Raw genomic sequence first — 13,820 nt, 5'->3', positions numbered from 1 at the left:
TTTCATTTCCAATGGACTATCCCTTACATTTTAACCTGACTTTGGTTTTCACTTCTCATTCTGAAATAATTATAAGCTCACAAGTTGCAAAAATAGTACAGAGAGGTATAAAATACTTTCATTTAAAACAAATTCAAATATCCAATGGAAATTCCCAGTTCTAACATCATTCTCTTCAACCCCACATCCCACAGCCAGTCACTACTGACAATTTGGTGTGTATGTTCTCAGACATTTTCTATCGTACATAGAGAGTCTCTCGGTCCTAACTTCTCTTGCTCCTTAGTTTCTATGGCATTTCTCGTCCATTCTTTGCTTTTTTTTTTTTCACCACTACCTAAAAGGACCTTTTGGAGGCTCTAGTTTTCTGGTACTTTAAATACTAGTATTTTCTGAGGTCTCCATTTTTAGCTCTTATTTTCTCATTTTTATTGAGACCACTTATTTTTACCATAGGAATGCTCATACATGAGTTAATCTCTCTCTCTCTACTTTGTGGTTATACTTGAAGAATTAAAACCTGGGTTTCTAACAACCCCCTGGTTATCTCCACTAGGAAACCCCATGATAAATGGGAAGTCCCCATATGTAAAATTTAACTTATGGCTAAAAAGAAATTCCCTTTCTCTCTTGCTCCTTTTCCTATACTCCCCCTCTCGGCAGAAGGCAGCACAACTATCCTCAGCTCACTCTTTCCTCATCTAGACTGACATCAGTCACTAAGTCTTACTAGTTTTACCTTCTAAATAATTCTCCAATCCTCCTTTCCATTCTCATACTCACTTCCTTCTCTCACAAGATTCTCTACTATAATTGCCCCCTAATTGGTTTTCCTTCCTCTAATTTGGTTCCTTTCCAATCTATCTTCACCTTTGCAGCCAGGGGAACTTCCCCCAAATTCAAATATGAAACACAAACTTTCCTTAAAAACTTCTCCATGATTCTCCATGGCCTGCAGAAGAAATTCAAAACCCTTGGCCTGCCTTACAAGATGCAGCAGGGCTGGTGCCTACGTGATCTCTGGACAGGTGACTAGCTATGTCCTCAAATGCTTTCCTCACTTACACCACACTGACCTTTTCACTGGTTCCTCCCAGAGTTATTTTTTTGTACACCTTGCCCTCTGTGGCCAATCCCCGTAGGGCTGTTTTATTTTGTTCTCTGTACTTTCCCAACACCCTGTGCATCCCTGAAACAGCTCTCAATACACTTATTAATTTCCTCGTGTCTTCATACTCCTGTGAAACTACGTTCTATTCCCATCTGTACCCTCAACATTTAAACAGTTGCTGGTATGCAACAGGCACACTAGTCAAGAAATAAAAATATGATTCTATTTAAAAGTATATTTGACATAATAGCCACTTTCATAAATTTCTAAAACATAAATCCTTTTTTGTTTTGTTAAAATGTGAGAATTTATGTGAGAATTCTAAGATGTTTTGGTATCACTTAAAGCAGATCATCCAAACCCATTACAAATTATACTTGTAATATAATCTATAGTGTAAATTTTAGTAAAATAATAAAGGTGCTTCAAAAGTATTCTCCACTGGGTAAAGTTACCACTTTCCCCAGATCCAGGTATAAATTTTAGTTTGGAGTGATGAGTGAAATAACCCCATAGAGAACATTTTTTTTTTTTTTTGCAGATAGAAAAAGGCCATTTAAAATACACACACATCATCATTGCTCTATTTCCCAGCTGGGGAAGTCCATTTATATATTTCTTTCATTACATATTTATATAAGAAAAACCAGCCATGTTGCTTTCAAATTTAGGTAAAAAGAGAAATGTGCTCATTTTAATTTATGCCCACTAAATATGATAGTGACCCTATTTCACTGTGCTTAAATAACACAATCTGATGATGATATTTAAGTAAAGCTAAGTAAAGTGTAGAAATACATATATGACAATAAATACTTCCACAAAGCTGGGCATGGTGCTGGCTTTCCTTTTCACAGTCTGAACAAAATGATTAAGCATGCTCTCAACACGAAGCTGATTTCACAAGTGAAACATATAATAGTTAATGATCGCTAATATTTACTGACCATTTCCTATGCAACAGGCACTATTTAATGTGCTTTTCAGGTATTGACTCGTTTAATCTTCATTACAACTCTATGAGATAGGTACTATTATAATTTCTCTTTCACAGACAAGGTGAGTAATTGTTTAGAAAAGGTTAGAGAGATTACATAGCTTTGTCCAAAGCAAACAGCTAGTAAAAAAAAAAAAAGTAGATTTGGGGGGCAACTGGGTGGCTCAGTCGGTTAAGTGGTTAAATGTCTGCCTTTGGCTCGGGTTGGCTTCCCTGCTCAGCAGGGAATCTGCTTCTCCCTCTCCCTCTGCCCTTCCCCCTGCTTGTGCTCTCTTGCTCTCTCTCTCTTTCCCTCCCTCCCTCTCTTTGAAATAAATAAAATCTTTAAAAAAAATAAATTTGGGAGTCTGCACTTAGCCCATGTTCTCAATCATTTCATCACATAAAAAGAACTTTTTGTGTATGTCATTATTTGTGAACGACTGTGGGAAACACCTCTACAGGTGTTACAGGGAAGGCACGAGCCTCCTGTTGCTATCTGGGATTTGCTTACACCTGCGCTCACTGTTTACTAGAACCACACTCCCCTCTTCTCTTACTCAGCATAGAAACTGGGAGATGTCCTCGCAATGGTAAACGAGGAGAGATGGAGAAGGTGGGATTATTTCAGAGGATACTTACTCACCACACACTTGGCTTTTAGAGGTTCTATGATCATGGAAGTCACTACTCTACCATAAGAGAAACATTCCAAGGGATTTAAATCACTCCATCTGTTGGGCATGCCTCCGGAATTCTCTGTGAACAATGGTAATACCAACCAATGCATCACAGATACATAAAATCTCTATAGCCCTCAAGTCAGTATGAAAACATGGCAACCCACTTTTATTTTCATACTTCCTTCTGGTAGGTAGAGATCATTTGTGAGCTATGAAGTGAGAAAAGAACAGGAGAAGGGGAAAGTCACTGAAGAGTGTGCCTGACTCACAAACTATCCTCATCACTCAATCATGACCCATGGGACAGGGGAGAAGACTGGGCTACTGCACAGACACATATTGGGGTAAAGACTGACAATTTTGGGAGGGGAGGACAAGATTTATTAGGAAGTGAAGTGTCGAGAAGGGTTTTTGAATTTGTCTTCTGACAAATGTACCCTTGCAGTGGGAATGGCGGAGACTTTTAAATGGGGTAAGAGAGGCAGACCACAATATCCTTAGTCCCTGTCCTTTAAAGGTTAAGATGGTAAGCATTAACCCATTGTTGGAGTCCTGTCTCCAGAGGCAGAGCCAAAGTCATGCACAGATAACTCTGAAAGGTCTCTGGCGTGTGTAAATGATTTAAGCTCCTGGATAAATACTGAAAATTTTACGTTAAAAAAAAAAAAGAAGCACCAACAGCACAAAGTTCTTTCTTAGGTACTGGAAGTAATGACTCTTTAATTCTGATACCTCAGATCAGCCTGTTTTTCATATTATGTAATAAATACATATGAGTTATTGCTTGAACACTATTTCCCCCCCCAATTTCCAAAACATATGTTCCAGAAAATTACTCAATATTTGGCATATCAGACTGAAAGCAGCTTACTATTTCTGGACTGTACATTCCTGAAACAGCTAAATTCCCAAGCAGTTCTGTGCACATTTGAAAAGTGCTACTGTGTTCCTTTCGCTTGTTCTTTATTGATTGCCACAGACTGTTATGAAAATAATGTGTCATATTATTTCTATAGAAGACTTTCCATTGTTCCGCATATGTATCCAGTAATGAATGTAAATACGTAGATATGTGCATATACTTGCTGACAAAAGCTTCTTCATAGCTGACTCTTTTATAAGGTTCTGTGTAAATGTCAGGACTGATCCATTGAATTCAGTAAATTAGTGCTGTTTGCATCCCATCATGCCTCAGCATATACCTTGGCTAAGCATGACCCTGAATATTCCCTGCTTGCTTATTCACTAGGATGATTATGTCAATTTACCTTAGCTATAACCAATTTTCTGTTTTCTTTAGCTTCAAGTGTCTTATCCACAACTCCAAATACATAATATCTCCAAACTATGTGTTTTGTATTTTACCCAGGTTTTGAATAGACTCCCACCAATAAGCTAGTCAACTAGAAGATTAAGCAATGGCATGAAAATGGTAAATTAAGGAAATAGAGTATCTTGCAAGTTTTATACCATAAAATGTATTATGAAGATAGAATAGAATAAGCGGATCATTGTAATACCTTACACAGGGAGAATGTTTTATTCTTTGCAGGCTACTCTGTACACATTCTTTTAACAAATATTTACTGAGCATCTACTCTGGTACCTAGAATAAAAGGAACAAAAGAGACATGACATCTACGGTCATAAGGACTAGATGAGGAATAGGTGGTCAAAAATAAGAAATTCAGGGGCTCCTGGGTGGCTCAGTCGTTAAGCGTCTGCCTTTGGCTCAGGTCGTGATCCCAGGGTCCTGGGATCGAGCCCCGCATTGGGCTCCCTGCTCAGCGGAGAGTCTGCTTCTCCCGCTGTCTCTGACCCTCCTCCTTGCTTGTTCATTCTCTGTCTCTCTCTCTCAAAAATAAATAAATAAATAAATAAATAAATAAAAATAAAATAAATAAGAAATGCAATATGATAATTAGAAATTTTCTTAAGTCTATGGAAGAAAAATCAAATATGAAAGCATAATAAGTGGAAGGGGGGTTATTAGAGGAGTCAAGTAATGTTACCCCAAAGGGGAGATATTTAGCTTAAAACTAAAAGATGAAAAGGAGTCAGCCCTATGGAAAGCAGAAAGAAAAACATATCAGGAAGAGAGCACTGTGTGTGAAAAGCTACAACACAAGAAAGATCCTGATATTTAGGAAGAAATCACAAGTCAGGATTGGCTGGATATAATGAATGAGGATATTAGAAAGAAATGGGGTTGAACAAGTAGGTAAAAATTAAACATCCAAACTATGTAAATATATTTTTTTTAAACTGTGGGTCACATTCACAATTTTAATAGGTCACAACAATTATTAAAAAAAGAGACTAGCCAACATTCAAGCATATTACACCTTGTAAGGATAAGCATTCTTTTGAGAAACATTTATTTCTATCATTTAAATACATGATGTGTGTGGGTGTGCTTGCATGGGTGTATGTGTGTATTTGCCTGAGTATAAAATGTACATCTAACCTTGTCACTGTGGATGGTAGTTCAGAAAGTTTGAAAGACACTGTTATGAACTATGGCAAGAACTTTGAATTTTGTTTTAAGCTGGGGTAGGAGCAAGGAGGCGTGGGTAGGGGAATGTCCCTGCTAGAGAAATAACCGGAACAAAATCCTGAGGCTAGAGAGGGAACTGGAAACCATGAGAAAGGGAGGGCCCAATGCTGCAGACGGGTCATGTGAGAGGATTCTGGAACATGTCCATGAGATAGGATAGGAGGTGATCTTACTGAAAAGTATTTCAGTGTCCTGATAGCAATATTCATTTTATCGAACCAGATCGAAGAAATAGGTAAATAGGTGTAGCCAGAATGTCTTTTTAAATATTTTCCAAAAATTTGAGAGCACAAGAGGGAACCTGGAGAATTTGGGAAGTAGGGGGCATTATTTTTAAAGATGGGGGATATACTGTCTCATTTATTGGCATTAGGGGAATCAGGTTGGGAAGTGTTACCCCGCTTATGCAGCCACGATCAGAATCCAGTGGTAACACAGGTGCATGATTTGAGATCATGATTTGTGGTGTCCTCACTGGACTTCTTCTGTGATGTGGTTTTGTTTACAGTCTGGCCGCTGCCTAACATCACTCATGCCCACCCTTGTTCAGCTGCATTCTCCAGACTCCCTTGAAATTCTCTGAGTCACAAATACCTTTAGATACATCCTGTGTTCTGCTTACATAAGCCAGAGTTGGTTTCTATTGCTTGAAATCAAGAACCTTCCCTTAAACAGTTTTTCACTATGAAGTTTTTTTTGTTTTTTGGGTTTTTTTTAAAATTTTTTTATTCTTATGTTAATCCCCATACATTACATCATTAGTTTTAGAGGAAGTGTTCCATGATTCATTGTTTGTGCATAACACCCAGTGCTCCATGCAGAACGTGCCCTCCTCAATACCCACCACCAGGCTAACCCATCCTCCCACCCCCCTCCCCTCTAGAACCCTCAGTTTGTTTTTCAGAGTCCATCGTCTCTCATGGTTCGTCTACCCCTCCGATTTCCCCCGCTTCATTCTTCCCCTCCTGCTACCTTCTTCTTCTTCTTTTTTTTCCCTCACTATGAAGTTTTTATGTGCATCACAAAAGCCCTGCAAAGAAGTAGCTACATTATTTGGAATCTTCATGGGGATATGTCCATTTTGTGAAAGACATCAAAGGGAAAATAGTAATTCAGAAGGGAATTCAAGGGACATGACATTTAACCTCCTATTATTACCTAAGAATAAAAAACAATAGACTGAATATAAAGAAAGAAATACTACTCAATATCACGAATAAAACCCTTGGCTTGATTTAAATTCAGAAGACAGACTTATTTCTACTCATTTCAACTGCTATAACAATAAGTAAAAACTAAAAGCATCTACTGAATTGTTGCCAAAACAACTAGGGAGGAAATGCAATAATGAATGGTAAAAGTCAGTAAGAATTCTTGCAACAACTAATTGGGATTTCTCATTCATATGTAGTATTTTCATTACTATATATGTTGATAATGTCCAAAGTAATGGAACTGTAACTTTTTATCATCTTATTATCATTACATCAACATAACTGGACATCTATACTTTGTATTTAAATTCTTTATTTCTAATAAAGAAATGTGGTTCTCACACTTCAGCATTCATAAGAATCACTGGGAGGGCTTGTTGAAACACCAATGGCCGGACCCCATGCCCAAAATTTCTGAACCAGGTTGGTGCTTCTAAAAAGTTCTCAGATGATGTCAGTGCTGCTGGTCTGCGAAACTTTGAGAAACACCGTACTGGAAGATACTAAAAATGTGCAACCAGAGTTCACAGGTATGAAGGAAAAAAGTACAATCTCACAACTATTAGTTCTTTTAGTCTGAGTGTTTTAAAAAGTCTAAAGTCTGCTATTATAAAGGAGTTTTATACTCTGTTGCAGCTATCCCTGAGAGCATTACCAAAATGTTCATTGCTAGAATGGTTTTTAAGTACACCAGTAAGCTACACATAATAGGTACACAGACAGGCCATTTGTCCTGATAACGTAAGTCAGGGAAGTTCATACGGACTTAAATCAACATTGGCAGAAATGGAGCATATAAGATTTTGATCCACAGTCCCTGGTTTAAATTTATAAATAAGAAAAACTGAGCTAGATCGAATGGTAGTTCTATTTTTAATTTTTTTGAGGAAATTTCATACTGTTTTCCATAACGGCTGTACCAATTTATGTTCTCACCAATAGCACACAAGGGTTCCTTTTTCTCCATATCCTCATCAACACATGTTATTTCTTGTCTTTTTGATAACAGCATTTCCCTGATGATTAGTGATGCTGAGAATTTTTTCATGTACCTGTGGGCCATTTGTATGTATCTAAAAAAAATGTCTATTCAGGTCCTTAGCCCTTTCTTTAATCGGATTATTTGCTTTTTTTTGCAAATAAAAAGTTGTGTCAGTCCCTTAAATATTTTAGATATCAACCCCTTTCAGATACATGGCATACAAATATTTTCTCCCATTTGGTAGGTGGCCTTTTCATTTTGCTGATGGTTTCCTTCGCCTTTTCGTTTGATGAGTTCACTTGTTTACTTTGCCTCTGTTGTCTGTGCTTTTCGTGTCCTATCTAAAACATCATTTCCAAGACTGATGTCAAGGAGCACATGCCCTATGTTTTCTTTTAGGAGTTTTATAGTTTTGGATCTTATACTTAAATCTGTAACCTATTTCAATTTATGAGTGCTGTAACATAGTGGTCCGATTTCTTTTTTTTTTTTTTTTTGCAAGTGAAGATCTAGTTTTTCTCAATATCATTTATTGAAGAGACTGTCCTTTTCCCATTGTATATTCTTGCACCCTTGTCAAAAATTAGTTGGCTGCATATGCTTGAATTTATGGCTTATTTCTGGGCACTCTATTCTGTTCCACTGGCCCATGTGTCTATTTCAGAGCAACGATATAATCCAGTAATCCCACTTCTAGGTAAATATCTGAAGAAAATGAAATCAGTATCTCAAAGAGGTATCTGCATTCCCTGTTCACTGCAGCATTATTCATAAGAGCCAAGACATGGACACAACCTAAGTGTCCCTCAATAGATGAATGGATGAAGAAAATGTGGTATACATATATACAGTGGAATATTATTCAGCCATTACAAAAACATAGATACACTTTGAGAACCTAATGCTAAGTGAAATAAGTCAGACAAAGACAAGTACTATATAATCTCCTTTCAATGTGGAATATAAAAAATTAAACTCATAAGAACAGGGAGTAGAATGGTGGTTGCCAGGGGCTGGAGCTGGGAGAAACGGGAGATAATGACCAAAGGACATCAACTTTCAGTTAGAGTAAGTTCCGAGGATTTAACGTACAACACTGTAACTACAGCTAATAATACTCTTATAGATTTGAAAACAATAACAAAAACTGAGCAACCACATACATGCACATAAGCCCAAAAATGTTTTGCAGTGGAAAAAAAAGAACCTCCCCCTACCCACCGCGAAAAAAGCTGTGTTAATACTATGTTAACAGCATCTCAATTCAGTTCCAATCATTTTCCCTTAGGTATTTAAAACAACCAACTAACATGTCAGTAAATTTGCAGGACACAAAATTAATGCACAGAAATCAGCTGCATTTCCATACACTAACAACGAAGTAGCAGAAAGAATTTAATGATTCCATTCACAGTTGCACCAAAAAGAATGAAATAGTTAGGAAAAAACTTGACCAAGGAGGTGAAAGACCCATGATCTGCAAACTCTAAAACACTGATTAAAGAAATTGAAGAATGCACAAACAAATGGAAACACATTCCATGCTCATGGATGGAAGGAATTAATATTGTTTAATGTCCATACTATCCTAAGCAATCTACAAATTCAATGCAATCTCTACCTAAATAGCAATAGTATTTTTCATAGAACTAGAACAAGTAAAACTAAAATTTGTCTGGAACCACAAAAGATCCTGAAGAGCCAAAGCAATCTTGAGAAAAAAACAACAAGCTGGAGGAATCACAATCCCAGATTTCAAGCTCTATTACAAAGCTTGGTAATCAAAACAGTATGGTACTGGCACAAAAACAGACATACAGGTCAATTGAATAGAAGAGCCCAGAAATAAATCTACATTTATATGGTCAATTAATCTATAACAAAGGAAGAGAATATACAAAGGAGAAGAGACAGTCTCTTCAAAAAATGGTGCTGGGAAAATTGGACAGCTACATGCAAGAGAATGATACTGGACCACTTCCTTACACCATACACCACAAAAATAAATTCAAAAAGGATTAAAGACCTAACTATAAGCACTGAAACCATAAAACTCATTTCAGAAATCAAAGGTAGTAATTTCTTTGACATTGGCCTTGGCAACATTTTTCTAGATATGTCTCTCAAGCAAAGGAAACAAAAGCAAAAATAAATTATTAGGACTACATCAAAATTGCACAGCATAGGTAATTGTCAACGAAACAGTAAGTCAACTCACTTATTTGCAAATGATATATCTGATAAGGGGTTAATATCTAAAATATATAAAAAAACTTATGCAACTCAACACCTAAAAGAACAAATAATCCAATTAAAAATGGAAAGAGGACCTAGGTAGACATTTTTCCAAAGAAGACATCCAGATGGCCAACACACACGAAAAGATGCTCAACATCACTCATCATCAGGAAAATGCAAATCAAAACCACAATGAGATATCACCTCACACAAGTCAGAATAGCTAGAATAAAAAAAGAAGAAGAAGTAAGTGTGGTGAGGATGTGGGGAAAAAGGAACCCTCATGCACTGTTGGTGGGAATGTAACTTGGTGCGGCCACTATGGAAAACAGCATGGAGGTTCCTAAAAACTAGCAATATCATATGATCCAATAATTCCACTACTGGGTATTTACCCAAAGAAAATAAAAACACTAATTTGATAAGATATATGCACCCTTATGTTTACTGCAGCATTATTCACAATAGCCAAGTTATGGAAGCAACCCAAGTGTCTATCCATAGATGAATAAATAAAGAAGATGTGGTATACACACACAGTGGTATATTACTCAGCCATAAAAAAAGAATGAGATCTTCCCATCTGCAACAACACGGATGGATCTAGAGGGTATTATGCTAAGTGAAGTAAGTTAGACAGAGAAAGACAAATATCACATAATTTCATTTATACATGGAGTCTAAAAAACAAAACAAACAAACAAGAAGCAAAAACAGACCCATAAATATGGAGAACAAACTGATGGTAGCCAGGAGGAAGGGCGGGGGGTGGAGTAGATACAGGCTTCCAATTATGAAATAAGTTAAGTCATGAGGATAAAAGGTACAGCATAGAGAATATAGTCAGTAGTATTATAATAGCATTATATGGTGACAGATGGTAGCCACTCTTGTGATGAGCATAATACAACATATGGACTTGTTGAATCATTATGTTGTATACCTGAAACTAATGGAACATTGTGCATCAACTATACTCCAATAAAAAAAATTTAAAGAAAGAAAAAATTCACAAAAATAAATACAAGAGAAAATAAATACGATAGACCAACCAAGCAGCCTGCTCTTGTCTCACATGTCATTAAATGCTATCTTTTTTTTTTTTTTTGAAGATTTTTATTTATTTGCGAGAGAGAGAATGAGAGACAGAGAGCATGAGAGGGAGGAGCAGACTCCCTGCCGAGCAGGGAGCCCGATGTGGGACTCGATCCCGGGACTCCAGGATCATGACCTGAGCCGAAGGCAGTCGCTTAACCGACTGAGCCACCCAGGCGCCCCTAAATGCTATCTTTTATTTAATTCCTTCAGCAAACACAGATTGAGCACCTACTATCAATGACTGTTCTAGCTGTTAGAGAATGGGGAGCAAAAACCAGGTACCTGACTACATGAAACTCACATTCTGGTGGGGGAAAGACAAATGTTAGGTAAGTTAAAAATAGTCATGGCAATGACTGATAGTCATTAGGTATTGTGAAAGAAAAGTGGTCTCTGTTAGAGAACAGTAGGGAAAAGTACACAGAACTTCGGCCATAGAAAAATTATGTGGCCAATAATAAGAATGAGTGAGACCCAACAAAATAGGAAGAAAACAGAAGAATATAGTCAGAAAAGCCAAGGGGAGATGGTAATTCAAGCAAGGAGAGAGTAGCTGGCAGGGTGGCTGTTTGAGATTAAGAAAATTTAATCTAGAAGAATGTCTATTAGACTTTAAACAGTTGGAGGTCACCAATGACCTTGACAAGAGCAATTTCATTGTAATGTGGAGAAGAAAACCGGCTTGAAGAGTCTGAAGAATATGTGGTCAATCAGAGAGGTTTTACTATGAAGAGGAATAGAGAAACCAGGCATTTGTCAGAGATGGATACTTTCAAAAATGGACAAAAGCAGCTAACATGCATATGTGTGTTGTTGAGGCCAAACAGAGTGCTAAGGCCAGGCAAACAGGTGGTATGTCCCACACCCTAAGTCAGGCACAGTGGGGCTTCAGAGCACTCCGTGGGAGGTTTGACTCCTGCTGAGGGCTGGACTAAGATTTGTCAGTGCTGTCCTTCCGAGAACTTTCTGGTCATGACAGAGTTCAGCCTTTGTGAACCAACCTCAGACTTCAGATAGTTGAGGGATTATACTCGTATCCTAAGAGACATCAGCCTCTTTGTGAGGCACAATATCATGATTCGAAATACATACCCTTTACAAATACATGCCTTCAGCAAAGATTTCTCACTCCAGCTTCCAAATACTGTTCAAGTGGAGATTTTTTATCAAGTTTTACCTTTGCAGTTAGTTTTAGAAGAGTACCTATACCAAAAGTGAATATGCTTTTTCAGACAATACTAATTACCCCACTTTCCATTCCCTACCCTCTCTGTACCTGACCTGGTTATTAAGTAATGCTTTTAACTATTAATTCCATTCCACAGATTAGGAAATCTCGATGCAAAAATGCTGTTTCTCTGAGGTTACACTGTAGTCAGTAGGAGACACGATACCTGAACAGGGGTATCAGCAGTTCATTTAAGAAAACTAGTAACATGGGGCACCTGGGTGGCTCAGCTGGTTAAGCGTCTGCCTTCAGCTCAGGTCATGATCCCAGGATCCTGGGATTGAGCCCCGCATCGGGTTCCCTGCTCTGCGAGAAGCCTGCTTCTCCCTGTCCCACTCCCCCTGCTTGTGTTCCCTCTCTCCCTGTGTCTCTCTCTCTCTCTGTCAAATAAATAAATAAAATCTTAAAAAAAGAAAAGAAAAGAAAAGAAAGCTAGTAACACAACTTGGTTCTACAGCTAAAAAAGGATATGTGGATTTCTTTCATTTCTTCCCTTTTTAATAAAAGGGGGAAGAGGAGAGGAGGAGAAAAATTAAGTGTCTAAACTCTTCCAAGTATTATCGTAGAGAACTATTCTAGACAACAAGCTACTGGATATGAAAATATCATGGAGCAAATTACCCTTAATGTGCATCATTTCATTCTACTAGTGAAAAATAATAAAAAGCTATATAGACAGGACAGACAGATAATAGTCTTTCTCTTGGAAGCTCTTTAACTACAATATTCAATGTTGAAAAATTATTACATATGGACTTTTCCATACATTTTATGAATATCCAAAGAACATTATATATTCATGAAATAAATTTAACTATAAAAGACGACTTTTTTAAAAACATGAAGAGATTCATATGAATAAAAACATTCTTAGTTTTAAAGAATAAAAAAAATCATAAGTTCAATTATCAACCTATAGTAAGACCTATAATTATGCAATAGTCTAAAGTATAAAATTTACTAAAAATGTTTTCTTGTAACTGACCTTCCCTCCAATCCCCCAAATAACTCAGGATCAAAATACCTTTACTTGCAGGTCATTGGAAAGGACCATGCATTAAAGGTCAGAAAATATGAATTCTAGACGTTAACTAGCTGGGCAAATCATTGTACCTCTCTGGGCTTCCATTCACTCATCTGTGAGGTGTAAGGATTGGAATATATGATCTCCACAACCTTCCCAACTATGACATTCTGAGAAGCCATATTTGAAAGTCTTCCATTTTTGGAGAGAGGGGAATTTCTTTCTTTCTTTTTTTTTTTTAAGATTTATTAATTCATTTGACAGAGAGAACGCATGTGAGTGCACATGAATGGGGGTAAGGGCAGAGAGAGGGGGGGAGAAGCTGACTCCTGCTGAACTCGGAGTCTGACGCAGGGCTTGATCCCAGGACCCTGAGATCATTACCTGAGGCAAAATTAAGAGTCAGATGCTCAACCGACTGAGCCACCCAGGTGTCCCATGGGAATTTTTATGTTATTAAAGAAATGGACCCGTCTCTAATTGCAGAGACCTCAGTGTGCTTTTCCACAGAAAAGGGCAGTTCTCTCTAAGAGCTCCCTACATAACCAGCTCCATACTTCCCGAAACCCAAATGGCAAACCAGATCCTATACCAATTTGAACGTGCTTATCAGTAGAAGCATAAATGCAGAAAACACCCTCTCAATCTCAATTACAGGAATTCTACGCCCCATTTCTTCAAATAAATGGCACTTAAATGTTAATAAGAA

The 13,820-nt window shown here is 37.4% G+C and overlaps 1 protein-coding gene across 2 annotated transcripts in view; it reads right to left on the bottom strand.

Annotated features, from left to right (window-relative positions):
* The window catches only part of RFX3 (regulatory factor X3), a 158,031-nt gene that overhangs the window by 98,454 nt on the left and 45,757 nt on the right, over positions 1-13,820 (bottom strand). The window lies entirely within an intron of this gene.

Source organism: Neomonachus schauinslandi, chromosome 13 (genome assembly GCF_002201575.2).
Source record: "Neomonachus schauinslandi chromosome 13, ASM220157v2, whole genome shotgun sequence".
In the NCBI taxonomy this organism is placed as follows: Eukaryota; Metazoa; Chordata; class Mammalia; order Carnivora; family Phocidae; genus Neomonachus; species Neomonachus schauinslandi.
This window is presented reverse-complemented; position numbering and strand designations above follow the sequence as displayed.